This window comes from Erinaceus europaeus, chromosome 2 (genome assembly GCF_950295315.1).
Source record: "Erinaceus europaeus chromosome 2, mEriEur2.1, whole genome shotgun sequence".
NCBI classification, from domain to species: domain Eukaryota; kingdom Metazoa; phylum Chordata; class Mammalia; order Eulipotyphla; family Erinaceidae; genus Erinaceus; species Erinaceus europaeus.
The window spans coordinates 176,260,206-176,276,555 of record NC_080163.1 but is presented as its reverse complement, the minus strand read 5'-3'; the positions used below and the strand labels follow the sequence as shown (position 1 = coordinate 176,276,555).

General features: G+C 44.7%; 1 long non-coding RNA gene across 2 annotated transcripts in view; it reads right to left on the bottom strand.

Moving 5' to 3' along the window:
- LOC132537024 (uncharacterized) overlaps positions 1-15,942 on the bottom strand; it is a 263,643-nt gene extending 247,701 nt beyond the window's left edge. For both annotated transcript variants that reach the window (XR_009548541.1, XR_009548540.1), the window contains exons 1-2: positions 15,852-15,942; positions 12,933-12,996 (exon numbers count right to left, since the gene is read on the bottom strand). This is a non-coding gene — a long non-coding RNA (uncharacterized LOC132537024). The remainder of the gene's footprint in view (positions 1-12,932; positions 12,997-15,851) is intronic.
- Positions 15,943-16,350: the final 408 nt, after the last annotated feature.

Genomic DNA, 16,350 nt, shown 5'->3' with positions numbered 1-16,350 from the left:
GTCAGCTGTCAGTTATGATGCTGACCTTTGACCACTGACAACACAGGCCAGGGTCCCTAGCTACAGTGGAATCTTCAGTCTTGGAGACTGAGCTGAACAGTGCACAAAGTGCTGTGCCCAGCTCTCACTTTCGTGTCAAGGAGTGAAGAGTAGAGGATGTCTGCGTCTACCAGAAAGTCTTCGAGGCTTTCAGCGTGTCTGCGCTGGATGCCCTGCTTAAGGTAGAGTCTGTTCACATGCCCTGTGTGACCAGCAGAGGAGGAGGAGGGTGGTTCCAGGAGGTGCTCTGTGTGATTCCCACTGACAGGATCCTCAGCTTCAGCCCTGGTCTCATCAACAACTACTTGTGCTCATGAGATTCCCTTCTGCTGATGACAGAGAGCAGGCTTGACCCCTTAGCATCAGAGTCTTGTGGGCTTACTCAGGGCACGGCCAAGGAATAGCTTAGTACTTCCTTGAGTTGAGAAACATTTGAATGTTTGGTTTATTCTCTGCTGATCATGGGTTTCCTGCCCCCTTCAACCCCAAAGCAATGACTGACTTAAAGAAGATTAGAGTCAGTTTTCCAGAATCCTGTTATCTAAGTGTGTATGTTAACCTGAGACCACAATGGAATGACTTCTTCACACTCTTGGATCTATGCAATCTGATCCCTATAGGTCACACATAGATCTGTTTAAAATTATTTTTATGAGAGAGGAAGAGAGAGTGAATAAAAAGAAGAGAAAAGAGGAAAGAAAGTGGTAGAAGAATGGGTAGGGAAAGAAGCAGCGTCACAAAGGCTAAAACCGCAGATGATACTGTGGTTGATTATGCTCTGACAACGCTGTAGACACTGTGCTGCCTTCAGGCCTTGACCCTGTGTCCCTGAGTTGGTTCTTTAAAACATTTCTCATCCTCTCTCCTTTGACCTCTTAGTGTCCCCTTACATTTTTTTATCCTTATATTGGGGGTCAGTGTTAATTCACTACAGTGTGATTTGTTGACACAGGGTGTCTGCACAATACTCTCACCCCCACTCAGGTCCTCTCCCAGCACACCAAGTACCAGGGCCCCAATACCCTCACTCCCCCTCACTCCCTTTAGTGTCTCCTTTCTACCAGGTCCTGACTCTGCTACTTCCTTGTCCCCTGACACTGAAGTGACAAGCCCTGTGCCCTCTCCTTGAAGCAGCCCTCCATTACCACCAGGCCTGAGTGACCTCAACTATCACAGGAGCTCTGTCTAGCTCAAGACTCCTGAATTGGGCTACTGAGCCCTTCTGGGGGACTGAGACTCCTCTGTATTGCTCTGTGAGGGCTGACATCAGAATGAGCCACTGTCCTACCTGCCAGAGACAAACTGCCCTGTGGGTCTGCTGTGTTGCAGCTCTTCTATGGAGGAGGGCAGTCTGGAAGAGAACATCCTAGTGTTGCCTTATGGCCATATCCAGTTCATGGGCACTGGCAAATTCCAGAAGGGTCGGAGGTGGCAGAAAAGGCAGCTGATCCTATATTCCAACATGCTGCTCATCTCCAACACAAAGTATGTACCTCCCTCCCAGGAATTGGTATAATGCACCAAAGTGAAAGACTCTGGGGTGGAGGAGTGGAGGGAGTACACATCCTGGAAAAGGATGACAGAGGACCTAGTGGGGGTTGTATTGTTATGTGAAAAACACTCAGGGTAAACTGAGAAATGTTATGCATGTACAAACTATTGTAGTTACTGTCAACTGTAAAACATTAATTCCCCAATAAAAAAATTAAAGAAAGAAACACACCCACCATCTCCTCAGGAGAAACCCAGCTACTCCCAGATCGCTGGGATGCAAGCTAACAGTGCTGTGCTCTATTTCCTCCCAGGTACAAGAGTCACTTCCGAATCAAGTACTTGGTGCCCCTGATGGACATGTGGGTGGAACCCAACATGAGGAAAGCTGCAAGAGCCCGCACATCACTGGTCTTGGGCTGGGCTGACTGCAGCTTCGTGGTCTCTTTTCAGTAAGACTGCAGCCAGGCCCTGCCTGTCTCCTCATGACTCTTAGGGGGAGCACAGCTCCATCTGGGGGTCTATTAGCCACAGGTGCTCTGACCCCCAAAAGGACAGCTCTGTGCTCTCCATTGGCTCCCACTGGCTCTGATACAGGCAAACACATGTAGCTGCTAAGCCCTTTGCAGGTGGGGGCCAGGGGCTTGAACCCGGGTCCTTGTGCATGGTAGCATGTGCAGTTAACCACCAGCACCACCAAAGGGCCCTAAACCCAATTTCTCCTCCATTTAGAAGATTTCCTTGCCACCCCAGCAAACTGTCAAAGAGCAGGGCCCCTCAGCACCCAATGACCAGGACAGGCCTCCTGGATCACACAGTCCCACCAATAACAATCAATGATGCTGTTTACACTGGCCAACACTCATAATATGTTTGTGTGAATGTGCATTTTAACTGCTTTTCTCCCCTTCTCTTGGATTTCAGATCAGTTGAGAAGATGGAGCAATGGTATAACGAGCTTTCTGAGTATGTCCTTATTTCATGTATTTCAAATTTTCAAGTTCTCAGAATGCAGAGTCCAAGCAGTCAATGCCCATCCCTACTGTCCCCCTTCTCTTCATGCTGTGATGGGAGCTAACATCAGCCTGCACCATGTATTAAATGGCCCTGACTTAAGGGCAGGTTTCTCCATGGGCTGGTTCTCAAAGCAAATGAACCTGCCAGAGCTACAGACCAGGGAGGGTCTGGCCTGGACTCCAGGCAGGCCTGGAGGATGGGATCTTCAGCCCTGGTCTCAGAGACCTGACACCACAGACATGTTTTCTGGGATCTGTCTCATTCTCCAGAAATACATTTGCATACTGTTATTCTCATTAAGTCTTGCACGTATCTTAAAAAACTTGACATCTTGAAAAAGCATTGAAAAATGCTGAAATGATTAGCCAAAACACAAGTTCATTTGATAATAGTCTAACAGCTCATTTCTCCTTCTCTCTTTTGGGTCACTGTGGAATCTATTAGCAAAATTTATACCGCCATTCTGGACTACCTGGATATCAACCAAAAGGAGGCAGAACGCACCTGTGTGAGTGTTTCTAAGACTAGAACTTACATTCCAAGTTCCTGCTTTACACAGAAAGTGGTCTAGAGATGAGGGAAGAATTCAGCACATACCTCCCGGAAGGATGTATTTTCCTATTTACACACACTTTCTATAGACACAAAAAATTAGACTGAATGCAACCCTGTCTTGCATATACAGAGTGGTCTGCATTGCTCCCTGTGGATGTTTTCCTCCTGGAATGGGTGACTCTACTAATTAAAGAAAAAATAACAACCTCACTTTTCTTTATGCTACTGGACCAAAATCAAGCTAGGAGGGACCAGGCAGTGGTGTACCCGGTAGAGTGCACATTACCATGCAAGAGGACCTGGGTTCAAGTCCCTGAGACCTACTTGTGGCAGGGGAGCTTCATGAGTGGTGAGGCAGTACTTCAGGTTTCTCTCTCTTTCTCTGCCCCTTTCTCCCCCATTTCCCCGCTATCAAAGAAAACAAAAAAGAAGAGAATGACAGCCAGGAGCTCTGCGTATCATTTGGTTTCTGGAACTGCAGTACAATAGCTAAGACATTTACTATGGAGAACTAAGACATTCTCTTAACCACATTTTCAGCAGTGACTGAATAATGGTTAATAAGCTTATCCAAGTATACGGGTAGAGTTCCATGCTCACCCCACTCCAAATCCCTGTGTCTCCCATAAGAGATAACTTCATAGTTCTCACAAACCTTGAAATACATTGGAGCTTCCATTTGGGGGGGAGGGCCTGGAGCTGATTATGCTTAATGAACTGAGGAGGTGAGGGCTAAAGAACTGAGTCATGTGAATTTGAACAAAGTAATTCTGAGTATCTTCTCAAATTTGTAAATGTACTTTTCATTCAGTTAGAGTCTTTCCATCATGTGACCTCGGATATCTTTTCTTTCCCATCTTAAATCTTTCCCCATTTTCAGATATGGGACACCATATTCTTCCCTTGGAGTTTTTTTGTTTCTTTGTTTTACTATGGATAGATACAGAAAGAAACTGATAGGGGAGGGGAGATAGAGAAGGAAAGAGACAGAGTCACCTACAGCACTGCTTAACTACTCATGATGCTGTCCCCCTACAGGTGGGGCCCAGGGTTAGAACATGAGTCCTTGTCCATAGTAATGTGTGTACTTAACTAGGTGTACTGCCTTGCCTGGCCCTGAGGAGGATTCTTTCTTTCTTTCTTTCTTTCTTTCTTTCTTTCTTTCTTTCTTTCTTTCTCTTTTTTTTTTCCAGAGCACTGCTCAGCTTTGGCTTAATGCTTATGGTCATCCAGGGTGTTGTACCTGGGATTTTGGAGCCTCAGGCATGACAGTCTCTTTGCATGACCATTATGCTAGGAGATCCCACTATGATATTCTCATAAGATCCACTTACATATATACTTGACCTATGGATACTGTCTGCATGTCCCTTGTACACTGTGTGCTCTTTTTACAATTCTTTACTGCATTAGAATGGGATCATTTTTAATGACCTATCTCAAACCAATTCCTCCTTAATTTTCATCTTCATTATCAGCTTAGTATGTCAATCATAAGGCTTTCTGGCAGGGTAGTGGCACCCAATCCTTGGTTCTTGCACTTGGTAAGGTGTGTGCCAAAACAGCTGCAACACCGCCTAGCCCTCTCTCTTTTTATTTCTTCTTTTGCATAATTTGAAATCTGCATCATGTCAGGGTTGGCCTTCACTCTGCAGCATTGATGCCAGTTTCCTGCCTCTTCAAATACCAGGAAATTCTTCTCCTCTAGTGGGGGCAAGATATATTTTTTTAAAAGTATTTGATTAGATAGCTGACATTTTAAATTACAAATTACTCAACTGAGAGTTACCTGTGTGCGTATCCTGAGACTAGAGAGCATGCAGGAACGAATCCAAATACCCTTGTCATCACACTTTTAAACATGCACTGAAAATCCAAGTATTCATGTAAATCTACAGTGGTGATTCTAAACCACAGTCACCGCCAGGGGTCAAGTAGTTTGATACTGGACACAGGGTTCTCTCTCTCTGTCTCTCTCTCTCTCTCTCTGGGGGAAACAGAGCTGCTGGGAAATGTGTTCTTCCACTGCTCACTCCAAAGGCTTATTGTGACCCTGACTTCTTTCTCTCCCAGGACTCTGCAGAAACTGGTCAGGGGTCTGTGAGTTCTAGGATGGAAGAAACCACAGAGCCACCTGCAGGTGAGTGTCAGGGCAATCTAAGAGGCTGACTGGAGTGAGACATTAACTACAAAGGCTCAGGGAAAATATATTCCGGCTTAGCTTCAATACCTTCTGACAGGGAAAAGTGCAAGCAGTAGGCCTCCATGAATTCAACAGACACTGACCAACTACTACTCTGTAATAGGCTCTAATGACAGTCCTTGCTTCTCTACTTCTCTGTGGCAGACAGGACTGCTATATGAAGCTCTTCCTCATGAGGAATTCATTGCATTCCAGGCACAGGGATGTATAAGAGCATCTTCCTCTTTACTTTGTCAACTCTTTTCTTGGGCACATGCTAGGGCAGGGTTTCCTGTCAGACTCTTGGACACAGAGACACAGAGACACAGCCTTCTTTGCACAGAAAGTCCAAAAAAGGCCCATGTGTCATCTTCTACAGTGAGGTGAGTCTCTTCATGGTCAGCCTGGACCTAGATGGGAGTTTCTCTACATGTAGGTGTCAAACATCTGCATAAACATGAAGGGGGTCAAACGCCAGCCACTGAGGGGCTTCCACTAGAAGCAGATGACTCCCACAGCCTCACATGTGGAGACCAGCTGGGTTCCTGTACATGCCTCCTGCCGAGTCATACCTCCTTTTTGAAACAAGCTCACGACACTAAAAATCAATCCCAAGGGGGTGGGGAGATTGGCAGGGACCCAGTAGTCCCAAAGAAAAACATGCACATCTCCAAGGAAGACACAGCTCCCTTGCCTTGCTCTAGCTACATCCTGTGGTCACGATGGGCTCATCACGACCACTTCAGCCTGAACCTATTTTGGATTCCTCTCCATACAGACAGAGAATATCACTATGAAAATGGAATGGCTCCACTACAGGTGACTGAGGACCAGTCACAGGATCAGGAAATCTCTGGCTTGGCTTCCAGCCACCAGGAGTCCTTCCTTTTGGAGCAGCTATTTGAGGACACCCCAGGTTAGTTCCTCCACAAGCCCAGACCTCAGGGCAGGGCCAGCAGAGGAGAGGGAAATTGAACACTTTGCTGCCAGTGCCACCTCTCTGGACATTTCTCCCCTCTTGAAATCAAGCACATGATACTGAAAACCAGCCTCACTATGGAAATGGGATCAGAATATACACCAGAACTAATAGTGACCCAGCATGACAACTTCTACTTCCAAGTTTCTAGAAACCTCTTAAGTTCTCCAATAAAAAGCCAAGGCCAGTTATATACACCTTCAAATTCAGTCAAAAGTAGGGAGTCCAAGTCTCCTTTTTCAAATCCTCAAAGATTTTCCTGTTAATGTGCAGGAATCATGTCATACACTTATAACTGGGTTTGCTACCTCCATCTGTCCCTCTACAAAGGTTTCAGTTAGAAAGTGGACGCTCGACCCCTTGGTTTTCCACGTCCTTCATGCTCTCACTGCCTCTGCTCTGCTCCCTAGGGCCCCTACTTTGTCCATTGCTAATCCCACTGCTATGATCACAGGTCTCTGCACTGGGGGTGACTCTACATGGACCCTGGGCAGCTCTGTTTACAGAGGCCACCACAAGAGCATCTTGGTGGCTGTGGACCAGAGGGATGACTCTGACACCACCCTCCATGATGTGGAAAGCATCAGGCAGAGCTCTGTGTTCAACCGTCTGCACAGTGCCCCCTCATGGCTGCCTCTGCTAGAGCTCACTGCCTCTGAGCTCAGTACTGAATACCTGATGGGCTGTGGGGACAGGGCCACCCACAAGCTGTCACTCTACAACTATGCCCTGAGCCACCCCATTATCCCCGTGAATCTGGCAGTGGAGGACATCATGGACTGTGTCTATCTGCTACACCAGAAGGAGAAGGCCACCATCACTCAGTTCTCCTCTATCATGTCCGTGTTGTGCACCAGCAGCCACACAGAGCTTAACAAGGAAGACAGGGAGGAGTGAGGCCCTACATCCAAGTCCCCTGATCCTGCTAGAGGTAGGCGCCTCCTTCCTGACTGATGCCAGTGGTACAAAGGTGACCAGGCTCCTAGACACACCTCATCTACACCATGAGTCTGGGTGAGCTTAGGCCATGTGAGATTAATTCGAGCAACTAGTCTGTGTGAGACAAAGGTTTCTGGCTGATTAAAACAGGACAAGAGAATCACATCCCAACAATGGCAGGACTTGACTCATTGTCCTGGTGACAGCACATTCTGGGTGGAGGCTGCAGAATCTTGCTGTGTTGAGAGGAAATGTTGACTAGGTTTTAATATATTTAACTCTTCTGATAATAATTCAATTTACCTAATTGCTAGCGATAGAAATTCAGATGGGAGGGAGAGACAGTGGGGGAGAAATTGAGAGATACCTACAGCTTGGCTTTTCGGCTCCTGAAGCTTCCCCCCTGCAGGTGGGGATAGGGGCAAAAACCTAGGTCCTTTTTCACTGTGGCATGTGTGCTCACCAGGTGGGCACCACTTAGTCCTTTCATAAATTTATCTCCATGGATAAATACTCTCTTTGGCTTAACTTATTTCTTCAGGAATCAAGAAGAAGCTAGTATATGACAATGTGATTTAACTAAGACAGCTCTCTGTTTTTCATTTCAGGCATGACAGTAAGACAGACTGCTAATTCCAATCCGGGAGAGTGATGCCTCCAGAAAGGCTCAGTGATGGAACATCTCAGGTCTCTCCAAATGGGATTCAGAGAGCCCCCTACCTACAACCTACTCAGCTGATAATGGCTCAGGGCTCCCCTGGCAAATCTACAATCAGTGAGGCCACCTGGGTGTCTGTTGGAATGCCTACAGACAGGTTCCCCTTTCTAGAACTGACCCTTTCTTTTCCCTGTTACTTTATGATATCCAACTGAGAACAATTATTTTCTTAATCCTTTGCAGGATTTTGAGTTAGTTCTCAGTCCTGCCATTTATGTGAAAACTTCCTGGTGGAAGACATGAAGCCCTCTGACTAAGGCAGTTCTTTTAAACTTTTTGTCTAGTGGGGTCACAATGAAAAATGTCAACATCTCACATCCAGCTCATTTCATTTGAGGCATCTTCCTTGATCCCTTCTTACATCCTGCTTTGAAGGTCTTTTCACAGAAATCTCTCTCTTATTCCTTTCACTGTATGTATGTAGTTATAGAGTCTTTTATTGTATTTTCTTGTTGATTGTATTACTATAATAAATATCACTCCCTGACTCTGTACCTTATATGGCCCCTCTCTTTGCTCAGGGCTCATATGAAACCTTGGTGGGCTCCTCTGGGCAGCTCTGCATTAGCTGAGGTCCCATGTGTCTGCAGGCAGCTCATAGCTCAACTGGATCTATTTTCTGTGTTGCCTGTTCCCCAAATCTCCACAGGGTGGCACCAGCTTCTTCAGTGCCGAAGAAGGGCTCCCATACCATAGCCAGACAGCCACTGAGGTCTCTGCCTGCTTCCCATTTGTCCATGTTCCATGTGCCAGAGCAAGGACATGGCTGAGTCTACAGTCAGCCCAGGAGGAGACAGTAGCAGAGACTAAGATGGCGCACTTTGGGCTTCTGGATGGCTGTTACTGTGATCAGCACATTTCACTGAAAAGTTCAAGGTGACACCTCTACTGCCATAGGCCCTCAGCTACTAGCCTTTTAAAGACTCCTTAGCCCAGCACTTCCCAGATAGTCACCAATTGTGGGGACAAATGGTCATGGAATAGCCACTCATTATGCTGACACTGGCATCTGTACACCACATGTAGATCAGAAGGTCACAGGTCAAAACTGGCATCCTGGGGAAACGAAGGTCACTGTTCAACCTGACTGCCCTTTCTCTTTTTAGGAAAACTTAGTACTACACTGCCTACTAAGAACTTTAGAAAATATAACACTCAACATTCTTTCAAGAGAAGTGACATTTTTAAACAAGCAAGTACGCATTTCCAAAATAAAAAGCACACATTTTCTAAAATATCAGAGTATGCTTTTGTCAAAATTTAAAAAAATGAAAACCTGTGTACACTAGGACCACACCTGATAATTATAAAAGTTTAAGGTCAGGAGTTGGGCAGTAGCACAGCTGGTAAAGCACAGGTGGCACAAAGCAGAAGGACCGGGGTAAGGATCCCGGTTAGACCTGCCAGCTCCCCACCTGCAGGGGAGTTGATTCACAATTGGTGAAGCAGGTCTGCAGGTGTCTATCTTTCCCTTCACGTCTCTGTCTTCCCCTCCTCTCTCCATTTCTCTCTATCCTATCTGACAAGGTCAACAACAACAATAACTATAAAAAATTAAAAAGTGCAATAATGGGAATAAATAAATTTTTAAAAGTTTAAACTCTCTGAAAGGAAAAAAAAAAGATAGAAACAGGGAGTTGGGCAATAGCGCAAGGGTTAAGGGCACATGGCGTGAAATGCAAGGAGTAGCGTAAGGATCCCCAGCTACCCACATGCAGGGGAGTCACTTCACAGGCGGTGAAGCAAGTCTGCAGGTGTCTATCTTTCTCTCCACCCCTGTCTTCCCCTCCTCTCTCCTTTTCTCTCTATTCTATCTAATAACGAAGACAACAATAATTACAAAAACAATAAAGACAGTAACTATTTTTCAATAGTGACCCACTTTTTTTAAGCTACTTATAAATACAATCAACATTATAGTTTCTTTTGCACCTCCCTAATAACAAGTGTAATATTTTTATGTATTTATTGACTACCTGTACTTTTTCTGTACCCTATTCATAATATTTGAAAAACTCTAAAGGCCCATGTGTCGTTTTCTTTTTGATGTTTCATTGTTGTTGCTAATGCTATGGCTCCTGCTCATTAGCTATAGGACTCTATCATCATTATCAGCTGTCATCATTTAATTTAATTTATTTTATTCATATATAATAAATATATCATTTATGTTATTTTTATTATTACCTACAGGACTCTAACATCATCATCAGCTGTCTTTATTTTATTTATTCATTTTGAATGTATGTAGAGACAAAGATGAAGAACCAAAGTGCGGAACTGTTCTACTATTTCTAAAACTTTCTGCCATCCCCACCTAGCGAGTAGGGACTGTAGCTGGAACCCGGGTCACCAACATGGCAACTTAAGTGCTCTACTGGGTGACACACTAACTGCCCACTTTTCTCAATTTTTGAGAACTTCCGATAGTCTTGAATACTCAAGATTGTCTCCAGGCATGTCACTCATCTAACTTCCTTATCTTCCACTGACCCTGCTGGGGAGCCAGCATAATGGTTCTGTATGTCAAAGGCTTCCATGCCTGAGGCTCTGAAGTCCCAGGATCAATTTTCAGCTCCACCATAACCCAGAGCTGAGCAGTGCTCTGATCTTTCTCTTTTTGTATCTCTCTCATTAAAATATAAAGAATTGGGAGTTCGCTGGTAGTGCATCTGGTTAAGTGTACGTGGTGCAAAGCACAAGGACAGGCATCAGGATCCCAGTTAGAGCCTCAGGCTCCCCACGTGCAGGGGGTTTGCTTCACAGGTGTGAAGCACATCTGCAGGTGTCTTTCTCTCCCCCGTATTCCCCTCCTCTCTCCATTTCGCTCTGTTCTTTCCAACAACGGCTACAACAGTAATAACTACAGCAATAAAACAAGGGCAACAAAAGGGAATAAAGAAATATTAATAAAAATATTTTAAAAATATATAAAGAATATATATATATATTTTTAGGGTCCGGGCAGTGACACATCTGGTTGAGCCCACATGTTACAGTGCACATTGAACCAGGTTCAGGCCTCTGATCTCCGCCTGAGTTGGAGAAAGCTTCAAGAGTGGTGAAGCAGGGCTGCAGGTGCATATCTGTCTCTCGCCTTCTCCACCTCCCCCTCCCTTCTAAATTTCTCTCTGCCCTTTCCAATAATAATAGTCTGTTAAAAACATATATATGTACTTTAATTTCTAATATTTAATTGTATGCTAGTCCCAAAACATATGCACAGCTATGTTTATATAGCTATATAGTTGGTAAGTCAAAATATGGAAGCAACCTAAACACAGACAACTAGATAACTATGTTAGAATGGGGCATGGCTGGTGATGCACACAGCTGACACTGCTCTTACCATACACAGGGACCTGGGTTTGAGCCCCTACTCCCCACCAGCAGGAAGGATTTTTAATGAGTGGTGAAGTAGGTTTAAAAGTCCCCCTCTCTTTTTTTTCTTTAATTTCCCCCCCCCCCGTGTAATTGCTGTGGCTCAGTGCCTATGCTACAAATCCACTGCTCCTGGAGGGTATTTTTTCCTTTTTTTGACCTTGTTTTTTATCTTTGTTGTAGTTATTATAGATTTTTATTTCTGTCATTGTTGTTGGACAGGACAGAGAGAAATTGAGAGGAGGGGAAGACAGAGGGGGGAGAGAAAGATATGATTAGTGAAGTAAATGAATAAATCAATTAACAGATTTTTCCTCTTTTTGCCTCCAGGGTTACTTATTGCTGGGGCTCAATAAGAATCCACTTTTCCTGGTGGCCTATTTTTTTCATTTTATTGGATAATACAGAAATTGAGAGGTGGGAGTCGGGCAGTAGCACAGCGGGTTAAGCGCATGTGGCTCCAAATGCAAGGACCGGTGAAAGGATCCCGGTTTGAGCCCGGCTCCCCACCTGCAGGGGACTTGCTTCACAGGTGGTGAAGCAGGTCTGCAGGTGTCTATCTTTCTCTCCTCTTCTCTGTCTTTCCCTCCTCTCTCCATTTCTCTCTGTCCTATCCAACAATGACATTGATAATAACTACAACAATAAAACATCAAGGGCAACAAAAGGGAATAAATAAGTAAATATAAAAAAATTTAAAAAAAAAAAGAAATTGAGAGGTGAGAGGAGGGAGAACGAAGGACACACTAGCAGACCTGCTTCGACTCTTGTGAAGCGACCCCCCTGAAGGTGGGGAGTGGGGTTTGAAACTTGATCCTTGCATGGGTCCTTGTTCTGAGTACTATGTGTGCTTAACCAGGTACACTGCCAGCCCCTTCAATATACATATTTAAAAATATTTTATTATCTTTATATATTTATTGATGGGATAGACAGCCTAAAATTGAGAAGGAATGGGGGTGATATGGAGGGAGACACCAGCAGCACAGCTTCACCACTCATGAAGCTTTCCCCCTGCAGGTGGGGAACAGGGGCTTGAACCTGAGTCCTTTAGCACTGTAACATGTGCTCTCAACTAGCCTCACCACCCAGCCTCTCCCTCAAAATATTTTTTTCAAGACAGCACTTCTTGGTGAAAAAAATAGGAGACTTCACCTCTCTGGCTAACAACACCATCAAGTGTGGTTAGAGGTGCAGAGGAGCAGGTCTGAGTTTTGTTTTTTTCCCTGAGAACATGTAGCTGAAAACATGGAAAATGGGATAAAAAGACACTGGGAACAGGTGAGTTTGGGACAGGGGTATTGATGCCTTTACATTGTGCAATGCCTGGTTTCTATTTTCATTATTTTAATTAAGTATTTTACCTAAAACAAATTACACTGAGATATCAAAACAAATAGAAAGACCCAGCAACTATATTGTTCCCCAGATGTACAAATCAGTATATTCTCTAGTGTACTAAAGAAAACTTTTAGCAAGGCAGGTCTGAGTTTTGTGCCATAGTAAGGGCTGGTCAGGATGGATGAAATGTGTGAAGACAATTAAGCTTAATACTAAACAGCTGCTATTGAGAGAGTTTTGAACTGCTATTTTAAATCCAACCATCCCAACTTAAATATTTTGACACTCACCCATCAATGTGTCTGGGGTCTCATTTTCCTTAGAAGTCAGACACATCTGATGCTGTGCAGGAACCTTGAATAATAATTTTTAAAAAACTGGGGTTACAACCCACGTTTCACAGGATCTACTTGAAGAAAACTTGTCTTTAGCTTCCCAAAGGTTCACAAAAAATGAATCAAGTAAAAATGTAAATTCTCTTAGCTCCACAGACTTGACTACAGTTTGAGAGTAAACATTGTTGATTTCAGTAACTCTTGGACTGAGTGCATAAGAACACTATATATTTGAAACACTACTGTCAACACTGTATTTCTTCTTGCACAGTGACTGTTTCCTTGTAAATGACAGATATATATTCTAGCAAACTCAGCACTTTGTAAATCAACTTTAAATACAGATCATAGTTTCAAATACTCCCTTGCAAGGAAATATATTGTATCCATATAGCAGTTAAAGTGCTCCTTAATGTAGGGGGGAGGAGGGAAACACCTTGAAAATGTGAGCAACTTTCAAGAATAGAGACCAACTCTCAAATGATCAAAAATTAATGTTAACTAGGAAAAATGCAGAGGTAGCAATTACTAGGAAGAGGGTCCCAGGACAGGCTGGGAGTAGGGATGCGAACACCTCCTGAGACGGAGAGAGTGCCAGATTAGGTGATCATTCCAGCCAGATAGGTTCTGTATATGCTGGGACGTTGTCTCTCTGTCTCTCAGTCCCTGCCTTTGCCTCTATCTCTGTCTCCATATATATAAAATCGGGCATGTCATGAAAAATATTTAAAAAGAGAAATATAACTCTGAACATGATCTAAAGAAATGCTTCCTGAAAAGTCCGATCAAAGTATTATTCTGAGTCTATATGAGAAATAGTCTCATTATTAGTAAGGTACACCGAAGTCATTAAAGGCAAATACTGGGGGCTGTGCCGTACACAGCAGGAGAAGCACACATGGCTCAAAGCACTAGGATGGGCATAAAGATCCCAGTTTGAGCCCCCACTTCCTTATGTGTGTGGGGAAGGTCGCTTGACTAGCAGTGAAGTAGGTCTGCAGGTGTCTGTCTTTCTCTCCCCCTCTGTCTTCCTGTCCTCTCTCAGTTTCTCTCTGTCCTGTCCAACAACAACAGGTATAGCAACAACAACAACAACAACAACAACAACAAGGGCAATGAAATGGTAAAAATAGCCTCCAGGAGCAGTGGATTCCTAGTGCTGCCACCAAGCCCAATGATAACTATGGAGGCAAAAAAAAAAAAAAGACTAAAACTCATAGGGTATACATGACCTTCAGAGACAAGCACATACTCAGTGCATATAGAAAGGGAAAAGAGGAGACTTGGGTGGTAGTGCAGCTGATTATGCGCCCATGGCTCAAAGTGCAAGGATGGGGGTAATGATCCAGGTTGGAGTCCCTGGCTTCCCACCTGTAGGGGAGTTGCTTCACAAGCAGTGAAGCAGGTCTATAGGTGTCTATGTTTCTCTCCCCTCTCTGTCTTCCCCTCCTCTCCTCATTTCTTTTTTTTTTTTTCCTCCATGGTTATTGCTGTGCTCGGTGCCTCCACCATGAATCCACAGCTCCTGGAGGCCATTTTCCCCCTTTTTGTTGCCCTAGTTGTTGCAGCCTCATTGTGGTTATTATTGCCATTGTTGACATTGCTTTGTTCTTGGATAGGACAGAGAGAAATGGAGAGAGAAGGGGAAGACAGAGAGAGGGGGAGAGAAAGGTAGACACCTGCAGACCTACAACACCGCCTGTGAAGCGACTCCCCTGCAGGTGGGGGGCCGGGGGCTCGAACCAGGATCCTTACGCCAGTCCCTGCCCTTTGCGCCACGTGCGCTTAACCCACTGCGCCACCGCCCGACCCCCTCCTCTCCTCATTTCTGTCTGTCCTATCCAACAATGATGACATCAGTAACAACAACAACTACAACAGGGGATTTGGTTGGTAGTGCAGCAGGTTAAGCACAAGTGCACAAGCAGAAGGATCACCATGTGGATCCCGGTTTCAGCCCCCGGCTCCCCACCTGCAGGGGAGTCGCTTCACAGGCAGTGAAGCAGGTCTGCAGGTGTCTATCTTTCTCTCCCCCTCTCTGTCTTCCCCTCCTATCTCCATATCTCTCTGTCCCACCCAACAAAACAACAATAACTACAACAACAACAACAAAAAAAACCAAAGGGCAACAAAACTGAATAAATAGATATTTAAAAATAAAATAACAACAACAATAAAACAAGGGCAACAAAAGGGAATAAATAAATATTTTTTTTTAAAAAGCGGGGAAAAAGGGAACTGAGCAGTAGCGCAGCCAGTTAAGCCAAGTGGGGCAAAAAATGCAAGGCCTTCTGAAGGATCAGAGTTCGAGCCCCCAGCTCCCTGCTTGTAGGGGAGTTGCTTCACAGGCAGTGAGGCAGATCTACAGTTGTCTTTCTCTCCCCGTCTGTCTTCCCCTCCTTTCTCAATTTTTCTCTGTCCTGTCTACAGGATGACATCAATACTAATAAATACAACAACAATAAAAAAGGGCAACAAAAGAGAATATATAAAAAATAATATAAAAGAAAGGCAAAACAAACACTGAAATGCCCAGCAGCATATGGCTAGCAGGCATCTCTAGGTGATACTGACAGTCACTCCAGTGAAGATGTTGTAACTAGGGCGACACAGGGGCCTTGCTGCTGTCCTGTGGTCCACTGTGGGCTCCCTGGCCCCTAAGTACTGCACAGATGGGGGGCACTGAGCTGTGCCCAGAGCCAGCATGGATGGGCCCCGCAGTATCACCAGGACCACATGCATCTGCATGAACTGGGACCGCTGCCAGGTGGCTTCTTTGCACCATGTATGCTTAACCTGTTGTGCTACCACCAGGCCCTGAAATTTGATTCCTTAATAAATCAAAGATACAGTAAGCACATTCAGTAATACTACCTTAATATCTTGGACTTCATATCCTACCCTGTGGTCAGTGACTCTATTCTGTGTAAAATTGTAGGTCTGAATTCTTTCTGACTGGGCTCCTGTTCCAACCTGTTCAGAGATAGAAAGGAATTCACATTTTAACACAATCACTATCTTTACTACAATGGAAAAGGCACTTGTAAATTTTCTTCTAAGGATTTCTATTTCTGAAGGTCAGACACATACAATTGACAAGAACAAGAGTAGAAGGAACTTAATTGTTTAAGACTCTTGTTATCTCAGGTTTACTTATGGAGTAAGAGTGTTTCTTTTTCTTTTGCCTCCTGCACTACAAATCCACTGCTCCTGGAGGCCAGCCCCCCCTCCCCCCCGCCCAGCTGGCCCCCAGCTCCCCACCTGCAGGAAAGGTACTTCACAAGCAGTGAAGCAGGTCTGCAGGTATCTGTCTTTCTCTCCCCCTCTGTCTTCCCCTCCTCTCTTCATTTCTATCTGTCCTATCCAACAACAA